General features: G+C 46.4%; 1 pseudogene; it reads left to right on the top strand.

Annotated features, from left to right (window-relative positions):
- Positions 1-25,291, top strand: part of LOC119951135 — a 222,396-nt pseudogene that overhangs the window by 15,368 nt on the left and 181,737 nt on the right.

The raw sequence follows: 25,291 nt of genomic DNA, 5'->3' as shown, positions 1-25,291 counted from the left end.
CAGTTAACAAGATTACACTTAGCCTTCAATGAAGCCAAGAAAATAAATATAGCACTTAAGACAGGTCAATTTAAAATACCTCTGGTTCTTCTCCCCAAATTGGTCAGTGGATATGTGCACCAGCTAGTTGGGTTGGGGCTTACAGAGCAGCAGGTTTGATCTCCTCCACTGTGCTGAGTTAGCTGGGTTCAGCTGATGCGACTATAGCGACAACATAATTGGTCACAGTGCCTGTGGCCTAGGAGAAGCAATAAGATTAGTCAGGGTCCCCATTCCTCAGCTCTGAATAACCTGTAGCAAAATGCATACACATGTTTCTGGGTGTTGGATGAGGGCAGGGTTGAACTTCTCCATACTATTCCCTATGATTGAATAGTCTGTCACCACTACCTGTCTTAAGTTCAAACATGGAGAACAGCCACTAAGTAAGATCATTATAGAATTTACAGTGCAGAAGGAGGCCAATCGGCCCATCATGTCTGCACCAGCTCCTGAAAAGAGCACCCTACCCAAAGTCCACACCTCCACCCTATCCCCATAACCCAGTAACCCCACCCAACACTAAGGGCAATTTTGGACACTAAGGGCAATTTGGCATGGCCAATCCACCTAACCTGTACATCTTTGGACTGTGGGAGGAAACCGGAGCACCTGGAGGAAACCCATGCGCACATAGGGAGAATGTGCTGACTCCGCACAGACAGTGCACCAAGCCGGGAATTGGACCTGGGACCCTGGAGCAGTGAAGCAATTGTGCAAACCACTATGCTACTGTGCTGCCCCTAGAAGAGCAGCCAATACCTTTACCAACACTGTACCTCACTTGAGCTGGCAATTTTATTTTGGGGGGTGGAGGGTGTAGAAGTGACATAAAGACTCATAGAGTAACTGTGAATGTCAATATGTGCCAAGAACCATGGAGGTCTAACAGCTAACATATGAGACCTATGTGGTATGTTTTTACTCAAGAATGTAAGCACCAAACATCGGGTAATTTACATTTTTTTGAAGCTTTTTGCTGGAATCAGCTATTTTAATTGTTGCCTCTTTATATTTCCTGGATCCAGTTTGGTCTTTGCTGTACTCGTGTGTAAAGTACTAATGCAAACACATGAAACTGACAGATTCTGGCAAGATCCAACTACCCTAAATGGAATTGTTCACGTAACATATGAGAAGACTTCAAAGTGGAATATGTAGGCAGTAGATCATTCGGCACTCTGAAGAGGTTTTCAGGTCGACACATCGGAAGATCAACTGATTAGATGAGTAATTGATATGTCCCTCTGGTCATTTGGTCAGCAATATAACACTTTGCAGATATTACTATTACACAATGTGCATATTGTTCAATAACAGCTTGAATTATTCTCTTTTTACCTACCGCTGCTCCACCACTCTTCCATATGAAGAACGCCGTGCGTTTTCTATTTTCTTGCCCATGCCACAGCCACTCACTTACCCCCAACCTCACCTCCATCAGCCAGGGAAGAAATAGTGCAATCACAGGCTCTGGCTCTCTATTACTTGCTGTCATTATTTGAGCCTTTAAAGCCTTTTATATAATATAATAATCGCTTATTTTCAACAAGTAGGCTTCAATCAAGTTAATGTGAAAAGCCCCTAGTTGCCACTGCTGATAGCTCAGGATGAACAGAGTTAGCAATGCACACCACCTTTTCTATTGCTCTTTTCTGACGGTTCTCTGCCTTGTGAAAAAGTGGGGCCCCTCCATGGCTATTTCAGTGGGATTTAGCTATGAGCCCCATCACTTTACAATAAGAATTTTCCCACAGGTCTCTGATGACTCCATGCATAATGTGCAATACCAGGTGCCGAAGTAAACTCATAGAGTATGAAAACCATGGATCAGCACTGCTGTTCTGTGTTAGATGATCTCGACTGGAGTAATGATAACGTTGCTTAAGAGAGCCTCAATAGCACTAGGGCAAGGAAGAGGAAAAATAGCTGGAATTCCTGGTTGTGTTGGTGTCTGTTAATGACTGGAGTTGCATAGGTGGGAACATAGGATACGGACACAATTGTATTAGCTCTAATGATCGCTGGACACACTACCTCAGTCCACGTATGAATCAAGCACACTTGGCTGTGATGCTCGACAGTGGCTGGTCCTGATGAAACTTTAAAGTAGCACAAGATCGGAGCAAATAAAAAAACAACAGTCCCTGGGTATATAAAATAGCATAAGCATGCCTTTGGAGACGTCAGCCATTGTGGATTTCTGGTGTCACTCTCTGCCCTTCCAGCAGCTCAATAATGATGTGCAATTTTTAAAATCTGCTTTCCACCGTTTCTCATTGGCCAATGTTACGACCATGCGAAAAGGGATGAAGATGACTCCCCTAAGATACCACTCCTAGCCTGACCTTAACAGAGCTTTTTGTGAATTTGTCAGGATGAAAGTCTGGCATGCTTTCTTGAGTTTAAAATAACAAGGGATATTGAGTTAACCCGCCGACGTAAAATATATAAAGGTAAATCCACATCCGACTTTCACAACTCACTCACACGCACAGCATACAGAATTACAAGCAATGCAATGGGTAGTTGCTTTCTTACCCAAATTAAAAGTAAGATAAAAAATATAAGGTTAAAAAATTGAGAGTTCACTGTTCTGAGTCCCTTATGGTTATCTGTGGCTGCAGTAGATATTTATCCATGGTGATCTTGACATTCCGGGACTTGAAGAAGCCAATGTAAAGCTGCAATTGCCAGAGACAATTTCCTTTTTTTTTTAAGAAAGCATTTTATGTATAAATGCTAAGGCATTTATAAGTTTAACATTTAAAACAAAGAGATCCAACACACACAAAATCCACAATAGCACTCCCGACTCCCCCACAGGCATAAACCCTAACTATCATGGTCCATGTATCAACTCCATCCCAAGGTGCTCCCTCCATTAGATTTCCTACCCTTATTCACCACTTCCATGCCTCCCCCACCCCTGCTGATGTTCATTTTCCTTGAAGAAGTCGATGAATGGCTGCCACCTCCGAGTGAACCCCTTAAGGCGAACTTAATGTTTTCTAGCCTAAGAAACCCTGACATGTCACTAACCCAAACACCCAACTTTGCAGGCTCCGAGTCCCTCCATCCCAACAAAATCCGTCTCCGGGCCACCAGGGGGACAAAGGTCAAAATGTTGCCCCCCCCCCCCCCCCCGGGGCTCCCGAATCTTCCGACAATCCAAATATTGCCACCTGTGGATTCGGAGTGACCCTCCCTTCCAGGACCTCTGACATAACATCTGAAAATCCCCGCCAAAATGCCTTCAGACTCGGCCAGAACATATGCACATGATTCGCAGGCTCTCTCCCACAGCGCTCACAACTGTCTCCACCTCAAAAAACCTGCTCATCCGGGTCACAGTCATATGAGCCCTGTGGACCACCTTGAATTGGATGACATTAAGCCTGGCACACAACGAGGATGTATTGACTTTCCTCAGGGCCTCCTCCCATAACCCGACTTCCACCCCCTTCCCAACTCTTCCTCCCACTTCCTTTTCACCTCCCCTTGTGGAACCCCTTCCACTCCATCAGTTCCTTGTATATTTCTGAGACCCTCCCTCCCCGGACTCCTGTTTTTTGACTTAACCTTATCCTGTAACCCACTTAGTGGGAGCCCCCCCCCCCCCCCCCGGGGCAACTCAAACTCCTCCTCTAGCTCCAACAAGCTCTGGAAGCCCTCCTCAATGAAAAGATCTCCAATCTCTCAATCTCTGCGCGGCCACCTCCTAAAGGCCCCCGTCCAACGCCCCCGGAGCGAACCGGTGATTATCACAAATCGATGACCACACTGACGCCCCCTCCAATCCCATGTGCTACCTGAAATGAAAAGGAAATGAAAATCGCTTATTGTCACGAGTAGGCTTCAATGAAGTTACTGTGAAAAGCCCCTAGTCGCCACATTCCAGCGCCTGTCCGGGGAGGCTGGTACAGGAATCAAACTGTGCTGCTAGCTTGGTCTGCTTAAAAAGCCAGCGGTTTAGCCGAGTGAGCTAAACCAGCCCCTACCTCCATTGCCCCACACTCTCAGGGCTGCTATGACCACTGGGCTTGTGGAGTACCGAGCCGATAAGAACGGCAGAGGTGCCGTTAACAAAGCTTTCAGACTTGTGTCCTTGCAAGATGCCTCCTCTATCCGCTCCCACTCTGACCCCTCCCCCACTACCCAATTCCTAACCATTGATATATTAGCTGCCCAGTAATAGTTAATAAAGTTCGGAAGGGCCAACCCCCCCCCCCACTGCTCAAGTAGGACTTCTTCACCCGTGGGGCTTTCCCGGCCATATAAAACCCGAGATCGCCTCATTCATCGTTCTAAAAATTGGGAGACACTGAATTGGGAGGAATGTCATTTTCACAGTCTGTACCCTACCTGCCAATGAAAACCGGGAGCACGTCCCACCTTCGGAAGTCCCTTTCATCTGCTTCAAATTTAATTTAAGAAGCTGACCCCAGTCCCGTGCCTCTTGAATACCCAGATACCTAAAACTCTCCCACCACCTTGAATGGCATCTCCTCCAGTCTCCTCATGCCCTCTTGCCTGGATCGCAAAAACCTCAGTTGCCCATATTCAGTTTTAACCTGAGAACCATCCAAATTCTTCCAATATTCCCATAATTCCTGCAATCTCCCCCAAAGGGTCCGTTATGTAGAGGATCAAATCGTTCGCATAGAGTGAGACCATGTGTTCCACCCCCCCCCCCCCCTCCACCCCCATATCCCTCGCCAAATGTTCGATGCTCACAGCGCTATGTCAAAGGTTCTATGACCAGGGCAAACAGTAGTGGGGGGACTGGACATCCCTGTCTCGTTCCCTGACAAAGGCTAAAATATTCCACAACATTTTCCTTTTTAATCCATTTTTTTCCAGAAGTTGATGATTCTGTACCTGAGGTTCCTATCAATGTAAATTCACGATCTCTGTGCTGGATTTTAAAAACTGTAACAAAGAGAGGGTCGTAATTTAAAAGAGAATGGAAGGGGGGGTAGTGTTACTGCTCCAGTAGCATGTTCTTTCAGGCTCCTCCTGTTTTACAAATTACATGCTCTATAAAAATAGATTTCAAAATAGGTTCTTCTAGTCACATGACCTTTCTCCCATATTCTAAAAGGTATTTCCTTAGCTAATGTTCTGAACTGACTGTTGCTATTGTCCATGGCCTACAATGTCCCAGCCATTCGCTTCTGAATGTCTCATTATCCATCTTGATGGGATAGGAAAAATATGTTTCCGTTTATAGATATGTCCCAGTAGACTTGCCATCTCCACTTGAGAGGTAGCCTTGTAGAATTGCAAATATGAGGTCCAGTACAGATTCAGTAAATGTTTTGAAGCAATTCTTGATGTCAGTAGATGACTCGTGGCAGCAATCTGTCTTTTACTTTTCAAATGTCCTATTTAAGAGTTCAATATACGTTTGATAAGCCAATGAAATTAAACATCAACATCACAAATGCACATGTCAATCATTGTGACACCACTCAAAACAGGTTGTATCTCAAAACATAAGAGGAAATTGCAACTTATTACATGACCACCTCATTGCTGGTTGGACAAACTAAATAATCTAGGAAAAAAGTTTTCATACTGGCAAAAATTAGCGCAATCGTCATGAATGATGGAGCAGACTTGGTGGACCAGATGGTCTACTGCTGCTCCTTTCTCTTACGTCATATGTTATATGCAGTATATTATTAGATCTGTTCTTTTGCATTTGAATTGCATTTTGGGGACATAGCATCATTCAATGATTCTGCTGTAGTCAGTGTCAAAGGCATAATACAGTTTTAAATGTTTATTAATTGAAAGTGGTATAAATTAGATTTCCATTTAGAATTTAACTCTTAAGTGTTGGGTTACATAAGACTTGCTTCAAAGCCCCAACTGGGACCAGAAGCAGAAAAAGAAGCAATTAGGTATCTGACACTGAGAGTTTTGTACACAGGTCATTGTAAAATATCAAGTTGCTTTAATAATCTCTTGAAAAGTGAACCCATTTGTGCTTGGACCCTGGTCAGCTGGTAGGGAATTTGTGAATGGTTCCTCCCATGGTGACCTGCCAGAACGATGATGTTTGACAAAAATTAAGAGTGCAAGGCAACATTTCCATCCAATAAAAAAACAAATACTGCAGATGCTGGAAATGTTATTCAAAACCAAAAAAACGCTGGAAATTCTCAGCAGGCCTGAAAGGATCAAGGACCTTAACTTGATTCCTCTCTCCATAGATGCGGCGATACATGCTGAGTATTTCATCATTTTCTGTTTTTTATTTAATATTTCCATATATGTGTGTTGTACAAGGCCTGACTGAATGAATTCTGAGTTACATAAACGTAAATTTGGACAGGTCAGCCAGCCAATGTGACGCCAGGTATCTCGGCTGTGTATAAGCCTGGTATCTGGTCGGCCCTGTCCCTTCGGCTGTTTGCAATAGGCAGAGTACATAACTGCACTCAACCAGTCCATGCTTGCAAAACGTGGAACATAGGCTTTGAGTTTTGCCATAACGGGGAGCCTGTCTGGAGTGGTGAAAGTAGCGCAAGTGCCAAAAATCACAAGTCCTGCCCCTGACATGGCATTTACCATTTTCACGGGGGTAAGAATGGGGCACGTTACGTTTGCGCATGTGTGATTCATGAGGTAGCCGGCCGTTTAAATCATCAGCTGCCTCCATTGAGTTGGATTTTGTTAGCTCAGGCATGTGAAAAAGTGTGCAGAGTAGGCCTGGTAAGAGCAGGTCTGAATTTGGCAGATTTATTCGGATAGCCAATTCCCTACCAGCTGACCAGGATACCCCTTTGGAGAGGTGAGGGTACCACTTTGGATTTGGTCCTGGGACAGCTTTGGGGGAAGTCAAGTGCCCTTTGTGGACATAAGATACCCTTTGGAGTAATCAAAAGTAAACGTAATTGTGTGTAAAAAGTGCATAAACAGATGAACTACTGAACTGTGAAATGGTAGGCACCCCTGTGACAATGGATGGTTGTGAAATCATGCAGCTGTAATTCAGTAATGGAAACCCTCAGGCCCATGTCAACAGACAGCGAAATAGCAGGCAATCATTTTTTGATGAGTACAAGACAAAAACTTTTACGACATGTCGCTTTATTTAACAGTACTCAATATGCAAATGTAGGGTTCTTGTATGCGATGCTCTTTTTGACCAATTGTTCAAAGTGGCCTGTGACATTATTTGTCTCATTCATTCATTGTGTGTTGCCAGCTTCAGTAATGGTTTTTATGCAACCAAACTGATTGTTAGGCCTTCTGAATTCAGACTTGGGTCATATCACTTATTAGGGTAAAACTAAAGCAGGTAATGCAAACAGTATTAAACATTTTTACTGGGTTCATTTCAGTAGCAAATTTGACCATGCCCTTTCTTTCTGTTTAGGGGAGAGCTATGTTTGCTCATCACATGACATCTCAAAAAGGTAGATTACACCAAGAATGTAAATCCCAATTGGTCTGTGAATGTCAAAGCCTCTGCTACCCAGAAAGTGCCACAGTCCCTGGCCAGTGCCAAGCACATGACTGAGGTCAAAGAAACCAAGGACTTTGTTCGTCCTAACTCGTGACTGTGATACGGAGTGGAGTTAAGCCACGGAAAGCAGTGAGAGTTCTGCTCAACAAGAAAACAGCACACTCCTTTGAGCAAGTTCTTACTGACATCACTGAGGCCATCAAGCTGGAGACTGGGGTAGTGAAGAAGCTGTACACCCTGGATGGCAAGCAGGTGAGTCTCTCTGTTCCATCAACAATCAACCAGTATTGGGTGAGATCTTAAAGCATGTATGAGTGCCATACCAGAGAACAAAATAGCCTTGTCAATTGGTGGATGAAACCTGACCTTCATTTAATCGGCTGCCTGATTCTCAATTTTCCAATGCAGAACATGTATGTTTTTGTTAGTCTGACAGACCACTTATATCTTTGAAAGTCTTGTCGCACTTGTCCTATAAAGTAGGGCATTATGAAAGCCTCTAATTTTAGATTAGTGAATGAGTGAATACCTTCAAAACCCTCTTAGATAAAGTTATCTACCATTGTACATGGGAAATAAGGTAATATCTGAGCCAAGAATATATGGCCAGTAGCATTAATTGATTATGTGGGAATGTGCAGTGAGATTCCGTAGATATCCTTCTGATAGTCGTCTGGAACCTCAAGAGATTTTGAAGTAGTGATGAATAATTTGAGCATCTTAAAGGTCCAAGCTGGGGAAGATAGTCAAATTGTGCAGCACTTTGGATAAGAAAGGTCAGTTGGAACAAGTGCTAGTGTCTACTGGGGCAGAGACTGTTGAATAGCTGCACAAAAAAATACAGCACTTGTGGGAATATGCAGGATTGTCTACAGGAATGAACAGATACAACAAGCACATGATTACAAAGAAATGGACCTACCAATGGAAAAGATAATGTGACAGGTGAGGCTAATCCCTGATGACTACTCAGTTTTGATGCATGTTTTTGGTCTTGCTTTTTATTTAAAACTTTTTATATTAATGGTGTATTTAAAGCTTTGTGCCTTGTTTCAGTTTCTTGCACATTTCTCCAGGCCTTGCAGCAACTGCACCACAAAGCATGCTTCTTGTCTCTGTCAATGCTAATCACCAGGAGACCGTAAGATCTGGTGATGAGGTAATCTCCCTCTGATAAACTATTACACGTACGCACTTTGCAAACCTCTCAACTATTGGTCACACATGTTTGGGGACAATTGAACTTAACAGTCGTGGTTAAGCTACAGGCACTCCAAACAGACAAGTGTAATTATTTCCATTTTTTATCAAATGAACATTACTAACTGACATTACCAAGATATACTGGACTGGATTCTCTGAGAGTCGTTTTCCCACTGGAGCTGAATCGCCTCTGGTCTGTGCTGGCCTTAGGAGCAGTGCCCAGAGGCGATTGACTCTCACCAGCCATGAAGATTTAGCAGACCGATATTTTGTGCGGGCAGTCCGACAGCAAGGTCCGGTGCCTGCCCCTATCCCCCTCCATGAAAAATTTCGGGCTCACTCCACACCACAGCACGCAAACATGAGAGTGACCTGACTTCCCTCATCAGAACCACCACCAGAGACACCCACAATATCAGAGAGACCCCTCCATATCAGAGGCACACCCCCAATCAGAGACACGTGCCTGGAAGCTATAGAGTAGTCCAGGAAGAAACAGTGAAGAATCATTGCTTTTCCACTTACCTGTCCTTTACACCTGCTGCCTCAGACAGACTCAGGCAGGGTGATTGATTGGGGAGGGGGGGTTCTCTGTTTTTTGGGGGTCTCTGTTGTGGGGAGGTCTGGTGGGGGGTGTTGGGGTGAGCAGATTTTGCATGGTAGGGGCCCTCTACCTGGAATTTGGGTGGGCACATACTTTAAATACGTACCCCCTTGGTTCACCTCAAGATCCACCATGTCAGGGGCCACGCTGGCAAATACTTCCACCAATCCACGCTCACTTGAATCCCAGCCCAGACGCTGGAGCATCATGGCGGCATGGAGAATCCAGTTTCCAGTCTGTTAATAGGATGCAAATGGGTTCATTGGCACAGGGCGCGAACCTTGATGCCTCCGCCCATTTTTCCACAACATGAGATTCTCCACTGCATCGGGAACTCCGCTACCGGTGCCAGGGAGCAAAGAATCCCCCCCCGCTATTTATTACTGCATTCCCGAATATAGAATTACAGTGAGTGGAACCCATTCAGCTTTGTTCTTGAATTTACATTCAAAGTTTATATTGGGTTGTGTGGTTTTATTGCACTTGAGGCTAATTCAGGATAAAAAGTGACAATGGATTTCATAGTGGAGTTGGTTTCCATATATTTCTGTCCACACATTTTTATTTGCTCCTTAATTTGAAGATATACATTCTTCATATTTCTCACCATATCAACTTGGGTTGAGAACCTGCTGTCAGGTCTATACTGTTCCGACCTCATTGTTGAGTGTGTAGAAACAGCCCAAGGATGACGTGATCCTTCCCTCTATGAGGCTAATCACCTCCCTACAGTGACATGCTGAAATGTGGGGGCTTGATGTCCTGGGGAAATCAGTATTACATATACATGTGTCTACACTCCCGTCAAAAATTGTTACCTGAAGTTTGAAGGCTTGTTGAACAACCAGGCCGGCTGTGCTATTTCCTGCCAATTGGACAGTGTTAACTGTAATGACTACGAGCGACAGGACAACCACAAAGTTCTTCAATATAAACCAGGTACGCCATTACCTTTTCTTCCATATGTGAGCCATACCTGAGAAACAATTTACCAATGAGAGATTCTTTCAGAATAAGGAGATTCTGTGACTGAAGTTTTTCTGTTTTGGTGAAATGCACACAAACACCAGAAGAGGATCTCCTGCAACTCCAGTACCTTGTTTGAATTGACTGTATAAACTAAGGAAGATACTTTCTTTAGTGCTGTACATACTCTAACAAAACGGCATACATAGATTTTGGGGAACGGAGGCCCAAATATTGTACCTAAATTATATCAGCGAGAATAATTTAGGCTGTGATTAAATACAGTCACAACAGAGGAATCTGAGTTGCCACCTAACCAAGTCTACAAAGTGAAAAGTAGATTCAACAATTCAAACCCTCACCATTCAGGCACAATAAACGATGCCTGAAACAGTTGTGATAATCAGTGGAATTAAGAGCATTGTGCAAGATGTTACTGTTTTACAAATCCTTATATCTCACTTGTAAACATATCATTTGAGGATACAGCACTATCATTACAGATAGTTCATTTTGATACAAAGTAGTCTTTGCTAAAGTATATAAAATTCCTGTTTAGCAACAGAGGAGGGTGGGGGTAGTTACGCAGATGAGTTACATTTGTCTCTAAAATCATTGCCAGACTTTCTCACTTACAATTACAAACTTGCGGGCCTATTTAAATTGCTACTACTCATTTTCCACTAAGTCTCCTGTTGTGGTCTGAATGTGTCTTCCAAAAGATCTCAGATGTTCTGAGGAGCACAAAGATTAGCGGTAAGTTAATTGAGGACATGCTTTCTGGTACCGCCTATTAATGCCTGAAGAAATCATTATATGAGACAGGGAAAAAAAATCATATGTTTCCTATTTCTTGGAATGCCGTTCACATTTGCTCAGTCTTGATTTTGTTTCTGCACTTGTGTATAAGTCATTCCCTGTATTAGAAAACAGAAACATTCTTTGAACTGCAATGTACACACCAGATTTATGGTAGATGCACTACAATGTCATAACGTGGTTTTGCAGACAAGGACTGATTGGGAGCATTAATCTGAACATACGTTATGCCTCATACTTTGGGTGTTTACACATCATTACTGAGAATGATGTGCTTAAATAAAGCAAACAGGGGATTTTGAGTGCATCTTTAAAATGCTCAACCCTTTGTTAGCATTACGTATCCACCAGTCACGATGTTCTACATGAAAATGAAATGAAATGAAAATCGCTTATTGTCACGAGTAGGCTTCAATGAAGTTACTGTGAAAAGCCCCTAGTCGCCACATTCCGGCGCCTGTCTGGGGAGGCTGGTACGGGAATCGAACCGTGCTGCTGGCCTGCCTTGGTCTGCTTTAAAAGCCAGCGATTTAGTCCAGTGAGCTAAACCAGCACCATATTACATGCAGCAATACTGGTAGAACAAATTATTTTCCTCTTATTATTGGATCACGTAGAGGTAAATGATCTTACAATTAGGATGGAGAGAATGACGATGAGCTGAAACAGTACTTCAAGAATAAAAATAAATGGCAGGTTTCTCTGTCCCGCTGCGCTCGCAGTCAGGATTCTCAGTTTCACCGGCTGGTTAATGTGGTTTCCCATTGTGGGGCAGCCCCAAGCTGTCGGGAAACCCTCGGGCTTCCGGCAAAATGGAGACTCCCGACGGCGGAGAATCCAGCCCATTGCCTTTTGAGGGATTGCAGGATACACGTGCAAACTGGAGCTTTTTTCATCTCCCTCACATTTGCGGGATATCCCAATTTCTCATTAATATTCCAATCTTAGACAATCATTTTCCTTTACTGTAATTGGAGCAGGCTGCTTAGATGTTCTGTGGTGATTTTATTAACACTGCAAGGAATCCTTTCCCAGGTCTCCTAAATAACAGAGTTGGTTTAATGGATGGGTTGAAATAACAGTTAGAACTACCCACGTGCGTTTTGCCAAGACGATTAATATTTGATAACATGGAATAAAAGAGGGTTCATATAGAAGGGGACATATAGCATTGGGATTATCCTTTTGGGAGACTAGGGGCTCGATTCTCTGACTTGAGGCAATGTCTGGAGGATGTGTCTAGTCTTATGACCAAAATGTCAGTGCTGCCCCCATACCGATGCTCCGCCCGGTTGGGGGCTAGCTACCGCATCACGTAAGGACCCCAGTTTTACCCGCAGATACCAACGGAGAATTAGCGGGTCCATTGCCGTGCACGCGCAAGGCGCCGACCTGCACCAGTCACGCCGTACACCATGGGCCCGGCCTGCCAGATAGTGCCGCCTGTAACCACCCTCACCACCCCTGACCACCCACCACCAGTCCGCACAGTCCGTGCCGAAGTCTCCCCAGCTAGCGGAATGCCCCTCCCCACCTGTGGCGGTGCTGGACACAGTCCGCAGCCGCCACACGAGGTCCCCGTAAACTGTGAGCACACGTGTTCCACCCCGTCGGGAATTCACCGCATCAGAGGCGGAACATCAGGGAGGATCTCGGGCGACGTCCTGAGGCCATCCCAACGCCCTGCGGCGTACTCAGAGATGATGTCATTTTTGAGGGGGTGAAGCACCCAAAAGACGGTAACTACCCCCAATTTTGGCGTCAAAACGGATTCTCTGGTCAATCGGAGAATGCGATTTCGGCGTCGGCAATCGGAGAATCCAGCCCTATGTTCTCCCGCCAGTGCTGAATTGCATCTGATTTGGGCTGACGCTGGGAATGGCTCCCAGAAGCAACTCACTCTCCCTTGTAATGCTAATTTATGCATAGCGGGCAGCTCAAGGGATTCAATTCTGAACCCCGCTATTGGGCTGAGATTATGAGCGGGTGGCCTGACACCAAGCTTCAGCAGCTGGCCCCCCTACCCACAATGTAAATCATGACCACCCTGCTGACAAGTAGGGGCATTCTCCACACCCCCACCATGGAAATTAGTGCATAACCCCCCCCCCCCCCCAACTGCATGCATACATGATCCCACCCTCACCAGAGACCTCCATCATCAGACCTCCTATCAGAGACTCCCCCCATTTCAGAGACCCTACCCCTCATACGTCAGGTCTGCCTGGAAGCTAAAGAGCAGTCCCGGCAGAAACAGTGAATAATCACTGCTTTCCCCTTACCTATCCCTTGAACTGCCTCAGACAGCAGTGCAACACACCGCAGCTGATGCTTCATAGTAAGCCAAAAACATATCACAAGGCTTTAATCTCCCCCCCCCCCCCCCCACAAATCCCTTGATCTGTAAGTCTTAAAAGAGAAATAGATTTTAGTAGGCAGTAATTGACAGGGTAGCACTCTGCTATGAACCTAACCACAATATTTATAAACATATAGCTATGATTGACAGCTCCTGGCCACATGAAAAGCAGTTAAGTGCTTTCTGATGAGAAAAAGAGGAGGGGGAAAAACTTAAATCCTAGGTGTTTATAAACATTGTGGTTAGGTTCAAAGCAGGTTACTTGAGATGCATTCAAGCATGAAGGGAAATGAAAAGCAATCCAGATACCTGCCTGTCTGGAAGCTATTACACTGCCTACTAAAAGCTGTTCCTCTTTGAGAGTGATAGGAAGCAGGTCAAAGGATCTGAAGGGGTTTAAAGCCTTGTTACTTGTTTTGACTTTCTATGATGTAACATATGGTGGTTTCTACACATTTGTCTGAGGCAGCAGGTGTACCACAGAAAGCCGTTAGATATATTTAGGAGGCAGCTGGATGTGGCCCTTGTGGCTAACGAGATCAAGGGGTATGGAGAGAAAGCGGGAGTAGGATTCTGAATTTGCATGATCAACCATGAATATATTTAATGGTGGTGCAGGCTCAAAGGGCAGAATGGCCGACTCCTACACCTATTTTCTATGTTTTATGTTTCTATGTAAGGGACAGGTAAGTGAAAAAAACAGTGATTTTTCACTTTCTGCCGGATTGTTCTTTAGCTTCCAGGCAGATGTGACTTATGGGGTGGGGGGTGTGTGTCTCTTTTATATGGGGGTGTTTCTGGTGGGGGGGGGGGGGTCTGATAGGGGAGCTGGGGGCATGGTTTGTGTTGTGGGGGGGGGGATTTGATGGACTTTGGGGAAAGCTATGTTAAACATTTTCCCATTTGGCCCACCACAAGGTCTACGTTATCAAGGCCACATTGGCAAATATTTGCATCAATCCACGCCCACGTTCATCCCAGCCAAAAGGGCCGGAGCATCACGGAGGCATGGAGAATCCGATGTCCAGCACGTTAATAGGATGCAAAGCGTTCATATGATTCATTTGCGTTCTGTTGTTGATGTGCAGCGTGAACCTTGATGCTGGTTCCGCCAGTAGGGAATAGAGCATCGGGTTTTTTACCCATTGCGAGATCCTCTGCCGCATCAGGAACCCCGCTCTCAGTGCAGGAAGACGGAGAATCCTGGCCATAGAATAAGAATACCATAATAAATAATTCCATTTGATGTTATAGAGGAAAGGAAAGGTATTCATGCAATTGACCATGTTGTCATAGATGGCTAAGTGATACAAACTGTTTTAAGAACAAAGAACAAGAACAAAGATAAATACAGCTCAGGAACAGGCGGCGTGATTCTCCAATAATGGGGCTAACTGTTGACGCCGTCATTAATGGCGGAGCGTTGTATGACAGCGTCACCTGGCCCCTAGGAACAGCGATCCTGCTCCGCGTAGGGGGCCAGCACAGCACTGGAGTGCTTCACGCAGCTCCAGCTACTGATATGGGTGGCAGCACGGCCGGCGCGGGCCCACACATGCGCGCCACGGCCGGTGCGAGTCCGCGCATGCGCGTGGGTTGCCTTCTCCGCGCCGCCCCCGGGCAACATGGCAGAGCCCTACAGGGGCCCAGTGCGAGGAACATAGCCCCCCCCCCCCCCCCCGCAATTAGCCCACCCGCCGATTGGTAGGCCCCGTGGAGGCCCCCCCCCCCAGTTGGATCCCTCCTCCCCCACACCAGGGCGGCCCCCGCAGCATGAATGTGGTCCGGGTAGGACCACACGCGAACGACGCCGGCAGGACTCGGCCGAACTCGGCGGGCACTCGGCCTGTTGATCACGGAGAATCACCGGGGTAGCCGCGTTGAGTGGCGTTGCGGTGAACGCGCCGGCGCAATTGCCGCCGAGGAAAATCGACGGCTCGGCATCAGAGCTGCGTCATTGCCCCATTGCCGATTCTCCGACCCGGAGCGGGGTCGGAGAGTCGCGCCCAGGATCTTCGGCACTCCAAGCCTGTGCCGATCATGATGCTATAACTAAAATAAAAAGCTTGCCTACAATTTTAATGGAGTAATAGATTAAACAATTTTCAGCTCTAGATTCAACGCCGGCAACTTTTCTCAGTGGAAAATGTAACTTCCGATTTCCATTAAATGTACTTACATTTCTGTTGTAAATATAATAAAATCTGGGATGAGCAGTGAGGGACACAGTGGTGGTGGTGGGGGCGGGAGGGGGTGTTGTAAGACAGGGCTGGTGTGGCTGGCATACTTTGGGAAGTTTCTCCAAAGTAGAGGGATGCCTTTGGTAAAAAAGTATGAATGGAACTGGTCTCTTTGCTTTAAAATTCAGGTGAATATAAAGGATTCTATGCCCCTATTTAAAGAAAGCAGGGCGTTCTCGTTGAATCCTGGCCAACATTTATCCTTTCACAGGTACCACTATAAACCAATTATTTAGTCATTCATGCAATTGCTGCCTCTGGGACTTCATGCATAAAGTGATCAATAGGCTATCTCACAAAACAACTGTGACTAAAAGCAATTCATTGCCTGTGAAGCACTTTAGGCTATCTCAAAGATGTGAAAAGGACTGCATAAATGTAAATCTACCATTTCTTCACATAAACATTAATTAATCTGATTTATATTTCAACAAATTAAAAAAAAAAGCAAGTTTAAAGTTCATTAACTCTCCCACATTTTAAATCAGACTCAAACACTATTCATAATGATGACAGTGTGCTGATGTATGATTAGTTGATTCTGTAACTCTCCTTAATTGGGAGAAATAAGAACTGTATTCCTTCCAATCATAAATGATACAAAAGTATATTTAAATGGAGATTACATCATTTATTTGTACAGGAAAGGATAAAGATGAGATATCTGTCATGGCTCATGATGTCACCTGATTACTCATTTACTTAACCATGCCACCATCAATCGAACTTCCAAATTTGGCTGTCTGGTAATATGCAGCAGGTAGGGAAAATCATTAAAAAAAAAAAATTAATTTACGGGATGTGGGCGTCGCTGGTTAGGCCAGCATTTATTGCCCATCCCTAGTTCCCCTTCAGAAAGTGCTGGTGAGTTGCCGTCTTGAACTGCTACAGTTCCTGTGGTGTAGGTACACCCACAGTGCTGTTAGGAAGGGAGTTCCAGGATTCTGACCCAGCGACAGTGAAAGAACGGTGACATATTTCCAAGTCTGGGTGGTGAGTGACTCCAGGTGGTGGGATTTCCAAGTATCTGTTGCTTTTGTCCTTCTAGATGATAGCAGTCATGAGTTTGGGAGGTGCTGTCTAAGGAACCTTGGTGAGTTACTGCAGTGCATCTAGTAGATGGTACACGGCTGCCACTGTTCATCGTTGGTGGAGGGTTTGACCGTTTGTGGAAGGGGGAGCAATCAAGCGGACTGCTTTGTCCTGGATGATGTCCAGCTTCTTGAATGTTGTTGGAGCTGCACCCATCCAGTCAAGTGGAGAGTATTGTGCCTTGTAGATGGAGGACAGGCTTGGGGGGGGGGGGGTGGGAAGAGTGGGGGGGGGTGGGAAGAGTGGGGGGGAGAGTGGGGGGGGGGGGAGAGTGGGTGGGGGTGGGAAGAGTTGGGGGAGAGAGGGAAGAGTTGGGGGGGAGGGAAGAGTGGGGGGGGGTGGGAAGAGTGGGGGGGGGAGAGAGTGGGGCGGGGGGAGAGTGGGGGGGGAGAGTGGGGGGGGGGAGGAAGAGTGGGGGGGGGAAGAGTGGGGGGGGGGGAGTGGGGGGGGGGGGGAGTGGGGGGGGGGGTGTCAGGAGGTGAGTAACTCGTCGCAGGATTCCTAGCCTTTGACTGGCCCTGGTAGCCATAGTGTTTATAAGGCTGGGCCAATTCAGTTTCTGATCAATAGCCACAGGATGTTGATTGTGGATGATTCAGCGATGGTGACGCCTTTGAATGCAAAGGGTGATGGTTAGATCCTCTCTTATGGGAGATTGTCATTGCCTGGCACTCGTGTGGCGTGAATGTAACTTGCAACCTGTCAGCCCAAGCCTGGATATTGCCCAGGTCTTGTTGCATTTGGACGTGGACGGCTTCATGCTAATGATAAGCTATACCTCCAAAACAGTTTGACATAATAGTGGACATATTTTGGGTTTATCTTGCCCGGGTGATTAAACTGTTCTTCTACAAGCTCTACAATATAGAGTCGACCAATCCCCTGGGTGACATTTTCAATGTGGTGTTCCTCCAAGTAGCCATCATTCTCTAGCAGCCCTGCTTTGTTCCTTCCCTAAATTTCTTTTGATGCTGATGAAAAGAAAATAGAACAAGCTTTGGCTTTGTATAATAGCGCTGCACACAGATTACTACTTAGTTCAGGTATATGGCCAGCTGCTCCTGGTCCATCGCTCACTCCGTGAAGATTATTTTTCCCTGTTTTGATCAATTCTACAGATAAAATAAAGGTGGATAAAATGTTATCCCTCTTACTAAATATTTTTCCAAATCTAATTTTCAGAGAAGAATATGGGCCAATGAGGCTTAAGTCAGAACCAAGCAACACCAACAACTTGTATTTATATAGCATCATTAGCATAATAAAACATTTCACAGAGGCATTATAAAGTAAAATATAGCACGGAGCCACATACGGAAATATTAGTGCAGATGACCAAAAGCTTGGTCAAAAGAAGCTTTAGGGAGTGTCTGAAAGGAAGAAAGTGAGGTAGAGAGGCAGATGGTTTTAGATTGGGCATTTCAGAGGTTAAGGCCTTGGTAGGTGAAGGCATGATCACCAATAGTAGAACAATTAAATTAATGCTCGAGGACTGAATTCAGAGGGTTGTGGATTAGACCATAAGACCATAAGACATCGGAGCAGAATTAGGCCATTCATGGCTGATATTTTCTCATCCCCATTCTCCTGTCTTCTCCTCATAACCCCTGATCCCTTTATTAATCAAGAACCTATCTATCTCTGTCTTAAAGACACTCAGTGATTTGGCCTCCACAGCCTTCTGTGGCAAAGAATTCCACAGATTCACCATTCTCTGGCTGAAGAAATTCCTCCTCATCTCTGTTTTAAGGAATCATCCCTTTAGTCCGATATTGTGTCCTCTGGTCCTAGTTTTTCCTACAAGTGGAAACATCCTCTCCGCGTCCACTCTATCCAGGCCTCGCAGTATCCTGTAAGTTTCAATAAGATCCCCCTCATCCTATTAAACTCCAATGAGTACAGACCCAGAGTCCTTAATCATTCCAAGTTCTTCATTCCAGGGATCATTCTTGTGAATCTCCTCTGGACCCTTTCCAAGGGCAGCACATCCTTTCTTTGATACGGCACCCACAACTGCTCACAATACTCCAAATGGGGTCTGACCAGAGCATTATACAGCCTCAGAGGTAAATCCCTGGTCTTGTATTCTAGCCCTCTTGACATGAATGCTAACATTGCATTTGCCTTCTTAACTGCCGACTGAACCTGCACATTAACCTTAAAAGAATCGAGAACAAGGACTCCCAAGTCCCTTTGTCTTCTGATTTCCTCAGCATTTCCCCATTTAGAAAATAGTCTATACATATATTCCTCCTTCCAAAGTGCATAACCTCACAATTTTCCACATTTTATTTCATTTTCCACTTCATTGCCCACTCTCCTAGCTTGTCCAAATCTTTCTGCAGCCCCCTTGCTTCCTCAATACGACCTGTCCCTCTACAGATCTTTGTATCATCTGCAAACTTAGCAACAGTGCCTTCAGTTCCTTCTTCCAGATCATTAATGTATATTGTGAAAAGTTGTGGTCCCAGCACAGACCCCTGAGTCACACCACTCGTCACCGGCTGCCATCCTGAAAAAGACCCCTTTATCCCCACTCTCTGCCTTCTGCTAGTCAGCCAATCCTCTATCCATGCCAGGATCTTCCCCTGAACACCATGGGTTTTAATTTATTTAACAGCCTCCTATGCGGCACCTTGTCAAAGGCCTTCTGGAAATCAAAATAAATCACGTCCACTGGTTCTTCTTTGTCGAACTCCCTTGTTACCTCCTCACAGAACTCGAACAGGCTTGTCAGACACAACCTCCCTTTGACAAAGCCGTGCTGACTCAGTCCTATTTTACCATGCACTAACAAGTGCTTCACGATCTCATTTTTAATAACAGACTTTAAAATCTTACCAATGACCAAAGTCAGGCTAACCGGCCTATAATTTCCCATCTTCTGCCTCCCTTCCTTCTTAAACAGTGCTGTTTCATTAGCCACTTTCCAGTCCTCTGGGACCCTTCCTGCCTCCAGTGAGTCCTGAAAGATCATCACCAATACCTGCACAATTCCCTCAGCTATCTCTTTAGGACCCTGTGGTGTAGCCCATCCAGTCCAAGTGACTTATCCACCTTCAGACCTTTCAGTTTTCCCAGAACCTACTCCTTAGTAATGGTCACTGCACTCACCTCTGCCCCCTGGTTCTCCTGGAGCTCTGGCATCCCACTGGTGTCTTCCACCAAGAAGACTGATACCAAGTAACTATTCACTTTGTCTGCCATTTCTTTGTTTCCTGTTATTACTTCTCCAGCCAATGTCTATTTTTGCCTCCATTTTATCTTTTACATATTAAAAAAACTCTTCCTATCTTTCTTTATATTACTAGCTAGCTTGCACTCATACTTCATCTTCTCCCCACTTATTGCTTTTCTAGTTGTCCTCTGCTTTCTTTTAAAGGCTTCCCAATCTTCTGGCTTCCCATCAATCCTCGCCACTTTGTATGCTTTTTCTTTAGCCTTTCTGCTGTCCTTGGCATCCCTCGTCAATCATGGATGCCTTGTCCTCCCCTGAGCATATTTCCTCCTCCTTGGGATGAATTTATGAACTTATGGTTTTGGATGACCTTGAGTTCCAATGATATAGGTTCATGAACCTGGTCAATGATTGGCAAAGCCGTAATCTCCATACAGGGAAGAAGCCATTTAAAATTCAACATTTTCAATGCCTTTGCATTGCTGAGTGTTGCCAGGAATTTGATCAATTTGTAAAATGGCTCTAAAATAAATTTATGCTCATGATATCTGCTATGGTACAAATTTGGAGCATCTCAAACAATATAATTTGAATTATCTTTGAAAGAGACCATTTCTTTAATGAGCATTGTGATGTAAATTGTGAAAGACAGGAAAATTGTGGGGATGGAGGGTCAGCAAAGTACTGTAATCCTGGAATTCCCCAGCAGACAATCCTATCAATCTGTAGACATCCAGCAGAAAATAATGAAAGTGCCCTTTCCTTCTCAATATCTCTCCTCTTCAGAAAATGGTGTCAAATGATTTAGTGGATGTTTAAAATCACCGGTTACCTCACCCGTAAAGATACCCTTCACAACTAAGTCTCCGTAGTGAATGTTAGGGCAGGGTATTTCACCACGAGGGTATCACATTCCAGTTTGATCCATTTGCTATATGGCCTCTACTTTTGCACATTTTCTGGGCGATATGGTGTGAACCTTAGCTACGGTTTCTTCACTACCTTTGTCCTCGGGTTACAGAGAGCAATTGCAGCAGAGTCAGCCGAGCTTCATGACAGAGAAATCGTGTCAGACTAATTTATTAGAGCTTTTCGAGGAATTCTCAACCAGAGTGGATAGAGGGGAAGCAGTAGGTATTTGAACTTCCAGAAGGTGTTCGACAAGATACCTCACAAAAGATTAAGTCATAAGATAAGAGCCCGTGGTGTTGGAGGTAGCATATTGGCATGGACGGAGAATTGGCTAATGGACAGGAAACAGTGATGATAAGGGGTTCTTTTTCAGGTTGGCAATCTCTAACCAGTTGGGCTCCACAGGGATCAGTGCTGTGTCTGCAATTGTTTGCAATGCATATGAATGAGTTGGAGGATGGAAGCAAATGTACTGCAGCTAAATTTGCAAATGGCAGCATAATCAAAGACCCCTCCCACCCAGGTTATTCTCTCTTCCATCGGGCAGGAGATGCAAAAATCTGAGAACACGCACTAACAGGTTCAAAACTGCTTCTTCCTCGCTGTTACCAGACTCCTGAATGACCCTCTTATGGACTGAATTTATCTCTTCACACATCTTCTCCACTGAGTAGTACTACACTCCGTATGCTTCACCTGATGCCTGTACCTATGTATTTACATTGTGTACTTATCGTATGTCCTATGTTTTTTCATGTAAGGAGCGATGTGGCTGAACTGCATGTAGAACAATACTTTTCACTGTACCTCAGTACATGTGACAATAAATCAAATCAAAAATAGGTGGAAAGGCAAGTTGGGAGAGGGATACAAGATATTTGCAAAGAGATATTGATAGGTTAAGTAAGTGGGCAAGAAATTGGCAAATGGAGATGATGATGGAACCATCAATTCACGAGACACGTGTTTTAAGATATGAACAGTGGTTTTAATCTACCTACTACAGAGCCAGCCTGTTACCCATTGAACTCTCGATGAACTGCAGGCTGGCCCTGGACACGGTTATTTATACAGCAGTCAAGGGGGAGGAGTCGTGGGCGGAGCCAAGGGTGGAGCCCTGTACAAACTCCTGAGCATTCCCAGAGCTACTCCCCCTAGTGGTCGGATAACGCTACTGCACTTACAATAGTATTGGTAAATACAGTGTGAATTACTACGTTACATTCACCACAGGAGAATGTGGGAAAATATGAAATTCATTTTGGAAGAGAGAACAAAAAACAGCATTATTTAAATGGAGAAAATCTGCAGAAAGCTGCAACACAAAGAAGCTGGGGTACTTGTGAACAAAACACAGAAAGCTAACACAGGTGCAGCAGGTAATCAGGAAGGCTAATGCAATGTTGGTCCTTATTTCAAGGGGGTTGCAGTATAAGAGTAGGGAAGTCTTGCTGCAACTGTACAACGTACTGGCGAGATTACGTTTGGAGTACTGTGAGCAGTTTTCGCCCCTCCATTTAAGGAGAGATATTGGGCGGGATTATCCGAGCCTCCGGGCCGAAATTACGCTCGGCGCAGGGACGGAGAATCGGCGTCAAACCCGAGATCAGGTCCGACGCCACTCCCGCAATTCTCCGGTCCCTGGAGAATCGCCGCCAATCAGGCGTGCACGGTCGATGAGGCAGCAGTCGACGGCCATTGAAAGAGACCCGCGCCGATTCTCCAAGTGCAGCTGGCTGAGTTCTCGCTGGTGTGGGTCTCTCATGGATCTACCCGGCGGGCACTCGGCGTGGCAGCTACGGACTCGGTCCGTGGCCGCCCTGGTGGGGGGATCATTCACCTGGGGAACCCTCCAGGACAGCCAGGCGAGGGCCACCGATCCGCGGGCGATCTGGGGGGGGGGGGGGGGGGCGGGCTATCTCCTTGGTGCCGATCCGCAGTATGGGTCAGCCATGTCGCGTGCTGGCCGCCGCCGTGCGCATGCGCGGACCCCCGACTGGAAGTGCAGGGCCCCGTATCGGCTGCCGGAGCTGCAAGGACTACTCTGGGGCCCTGGTAGCCCCCTCCAGGTAGGAGAATCACTCTGGACTTTGAACAGGTTGGGACTCTAGGCATTAGAAATAGAAGAATGGGAGGTGATCTCATTGAAACATATAGGATACTTAAGGGGCTTGATAGGGTAAATGCTGAGAAGATGTTTCCCTAATGGGAAAGTCTAGGACCAGAGGGCATAGTCTCAGAATAAAGGGGTGCCAATTTAAGACTGAGATGATGAGGAATTTCCTCTCTCAGAGGGTTGTGAGTCTTTGGAAACCCTTGCCACCATGAGTTGTGGGGGCAGAGTCCCTGTGTATATTTAAGGCTGAGATAGATTCTTGATCGGTAAGGGAATCAAGGGGCTCGATTCTCCGCTCCCCACGCCGGGTGGGAGAATCGCGGGAGGGCCGGGTGACTCACGACACGCCGCCCTGGCACCCCCCGCGATTCTCCCACCCCCGCTCGGAGAATCGGCGCTCGCCGTTTTTCACGGCCTGCCGTTCCCGACCTGTTCAAGCCGGCGGCAACCACACCTGGTCGCTGCCACCGTGAACATGGCGCCAAAGGTTCGTTTGTGGCTTGTGAGGGGCGAGGGGCGGAGAGGGGAGTGAGACCACGGCCGTGCTCTGGAGGGGACTGGCCCGCGATAGGTGCCCATCGATCGTCGGGCCGGCGTCTCCAAGAGACGCACTCTTTCCCCTCCGCCGCCCCGCAAGATCAAGCTGCCACATCTTGCGGGGCAGCGGAGGGGAAGACGGCAACCTGCGCATGCGCGGCTGACGTCACTTAGCCGCCGCCGTCACGTCATTCTCTTTTTTAAAAAATAATTTTTATTCAAGTTTTTCAATAACAAATTTTCTCCCCACAATTTAAAACAAGGCGTGTTTCCACACCAACACAAGAAAGGAACTCACCCTCGCAAAATAAATAATAACAGAAAACCAACAGCAATACAAGAAAGAAGAAAATAACAACATAGCAAACCCACCACCGCAAAAACAAACCCCCTCTTCCATGCGTCACCCTCCCCTTCCGTCACCCACCTGCGATTCATTGCCACGTTCGCCGCCCAATAATATCCACACAGGTTGGGCAGCGCCAGGCCCCCTACCTCCCATCTTCGTTCCAAAAATACCCTCCTTACTCTCGGGGCCTTCCGCGCCCACACAAACCCCAGAATCGACTTATTCACCCTTCTGAAAAAAGCCTTTGGGATCAATATGGGGAGGCACTGGAAAAGAAACAAAAACCTCGGGAGCACCGTCATCTTAATCAACTGGACCCTGCCCGCCAACGAAAGCGGTAGCGCGTCCCACCTCCTAAACTCCTCCATCTGCCCCACCAGCCTCGAAAAGTTAAGCCTATGCATGGCCCCCCAGGTCCTAGCCACCTGGACCCCAAGATACCTAAAGCTCCTCTCAGCCCTCTGCAACGGGAGTTCACCTATCTCCCTCTCCTGATCCCCCGGGTGCAGGACAAACAGCTCACTTTTCCCCATGTTGAGCTTATAGCCCGAAAAGTCCCCAAACTGCTCAAGTATCTTCAACACCTCTGGCATCCCTTCAGCCGGATCCGCGACATACAACAGCAGATCATCTGCGTACAGCAACAACCGGTGCTGCTTCCCCCTCCCGCACAATCCCCCTCCAACTCTTCGAGTCCCTCAGTGCCATGGCTAGGGGCTCAATCGCTAACGCGAAGAGCAGGGGAGACAAGGGGCACCCCTGCCTCGTCCCCCTGGAAAGCCGAAAGTCCGCCGACCCCCTCTCATTCGTCACCACACTTGCCACCGGGGAGCTATACAGCAACCTCACCCAGTTGATGAACCCCTCACCAAACCCAAACCTCCGCAACACCTCCCACTGGTAACTCCACTCCACCCTATCAAAAGCTTTCTCCGCATCCATGGACGCCACTATTTCTGACTCCCCAGCCGCCGGCGCCATCATCATGACATTAAGGAGCCTCCGCATGTTGGCATTCAGTTGTCTCCCCTTTACAAACCCCGTTTGATCCTCATGAATCACCGTCGGGGCCACGTCCTCCACCCTCCTGGACAGCACCTTTGCCAACAACTTGACATCTACATTAAGGAGCAAGATCAGCCTGTAAGACCAACACTGAAGGGGGTCCTTGTCCCGCTTCAGGAGCAAAGAGATAATTGCCCTGGACATCATTGGGGGCAGAGCCCCTTCGCTCCCTAGCCTCATTCAGGGTCCTCACAAGCAGAGGGCCCAGCAAATCTGAAAATATCTTGTAAAATTCCACCGGGAACCAGTCAGGCCCCGGCGCTTTCCCTGTCTGTATACTTCCCAACCCCTCCACCAGCTCCTCCAACTCGATTGGGGCCCCCAAACCCTCC

The sequence above is a fragment of the Scyliorhinus canicula genome, chromosome 17, assembly GCF_902713615.1.
Source record: "Scyliorhinus canicula chromosome 17, sScyCan1.1, whole genome shotgun sequence".
In the NCBI taxonomy this organism is placed as follows: domain Eukaryota; kingdom Metazoa; phylum Chordata; class Chondrichthyes; order Carcharhiniformes; family Scyliorhinidae; genus Scyliorhinus; species Scyliorhinus canicula.
The sequence above is the reverse complement of the archived record's forward strand: the minus strand, read 5'-3'. Positions and strand labels throughout refer to the sequence as shown.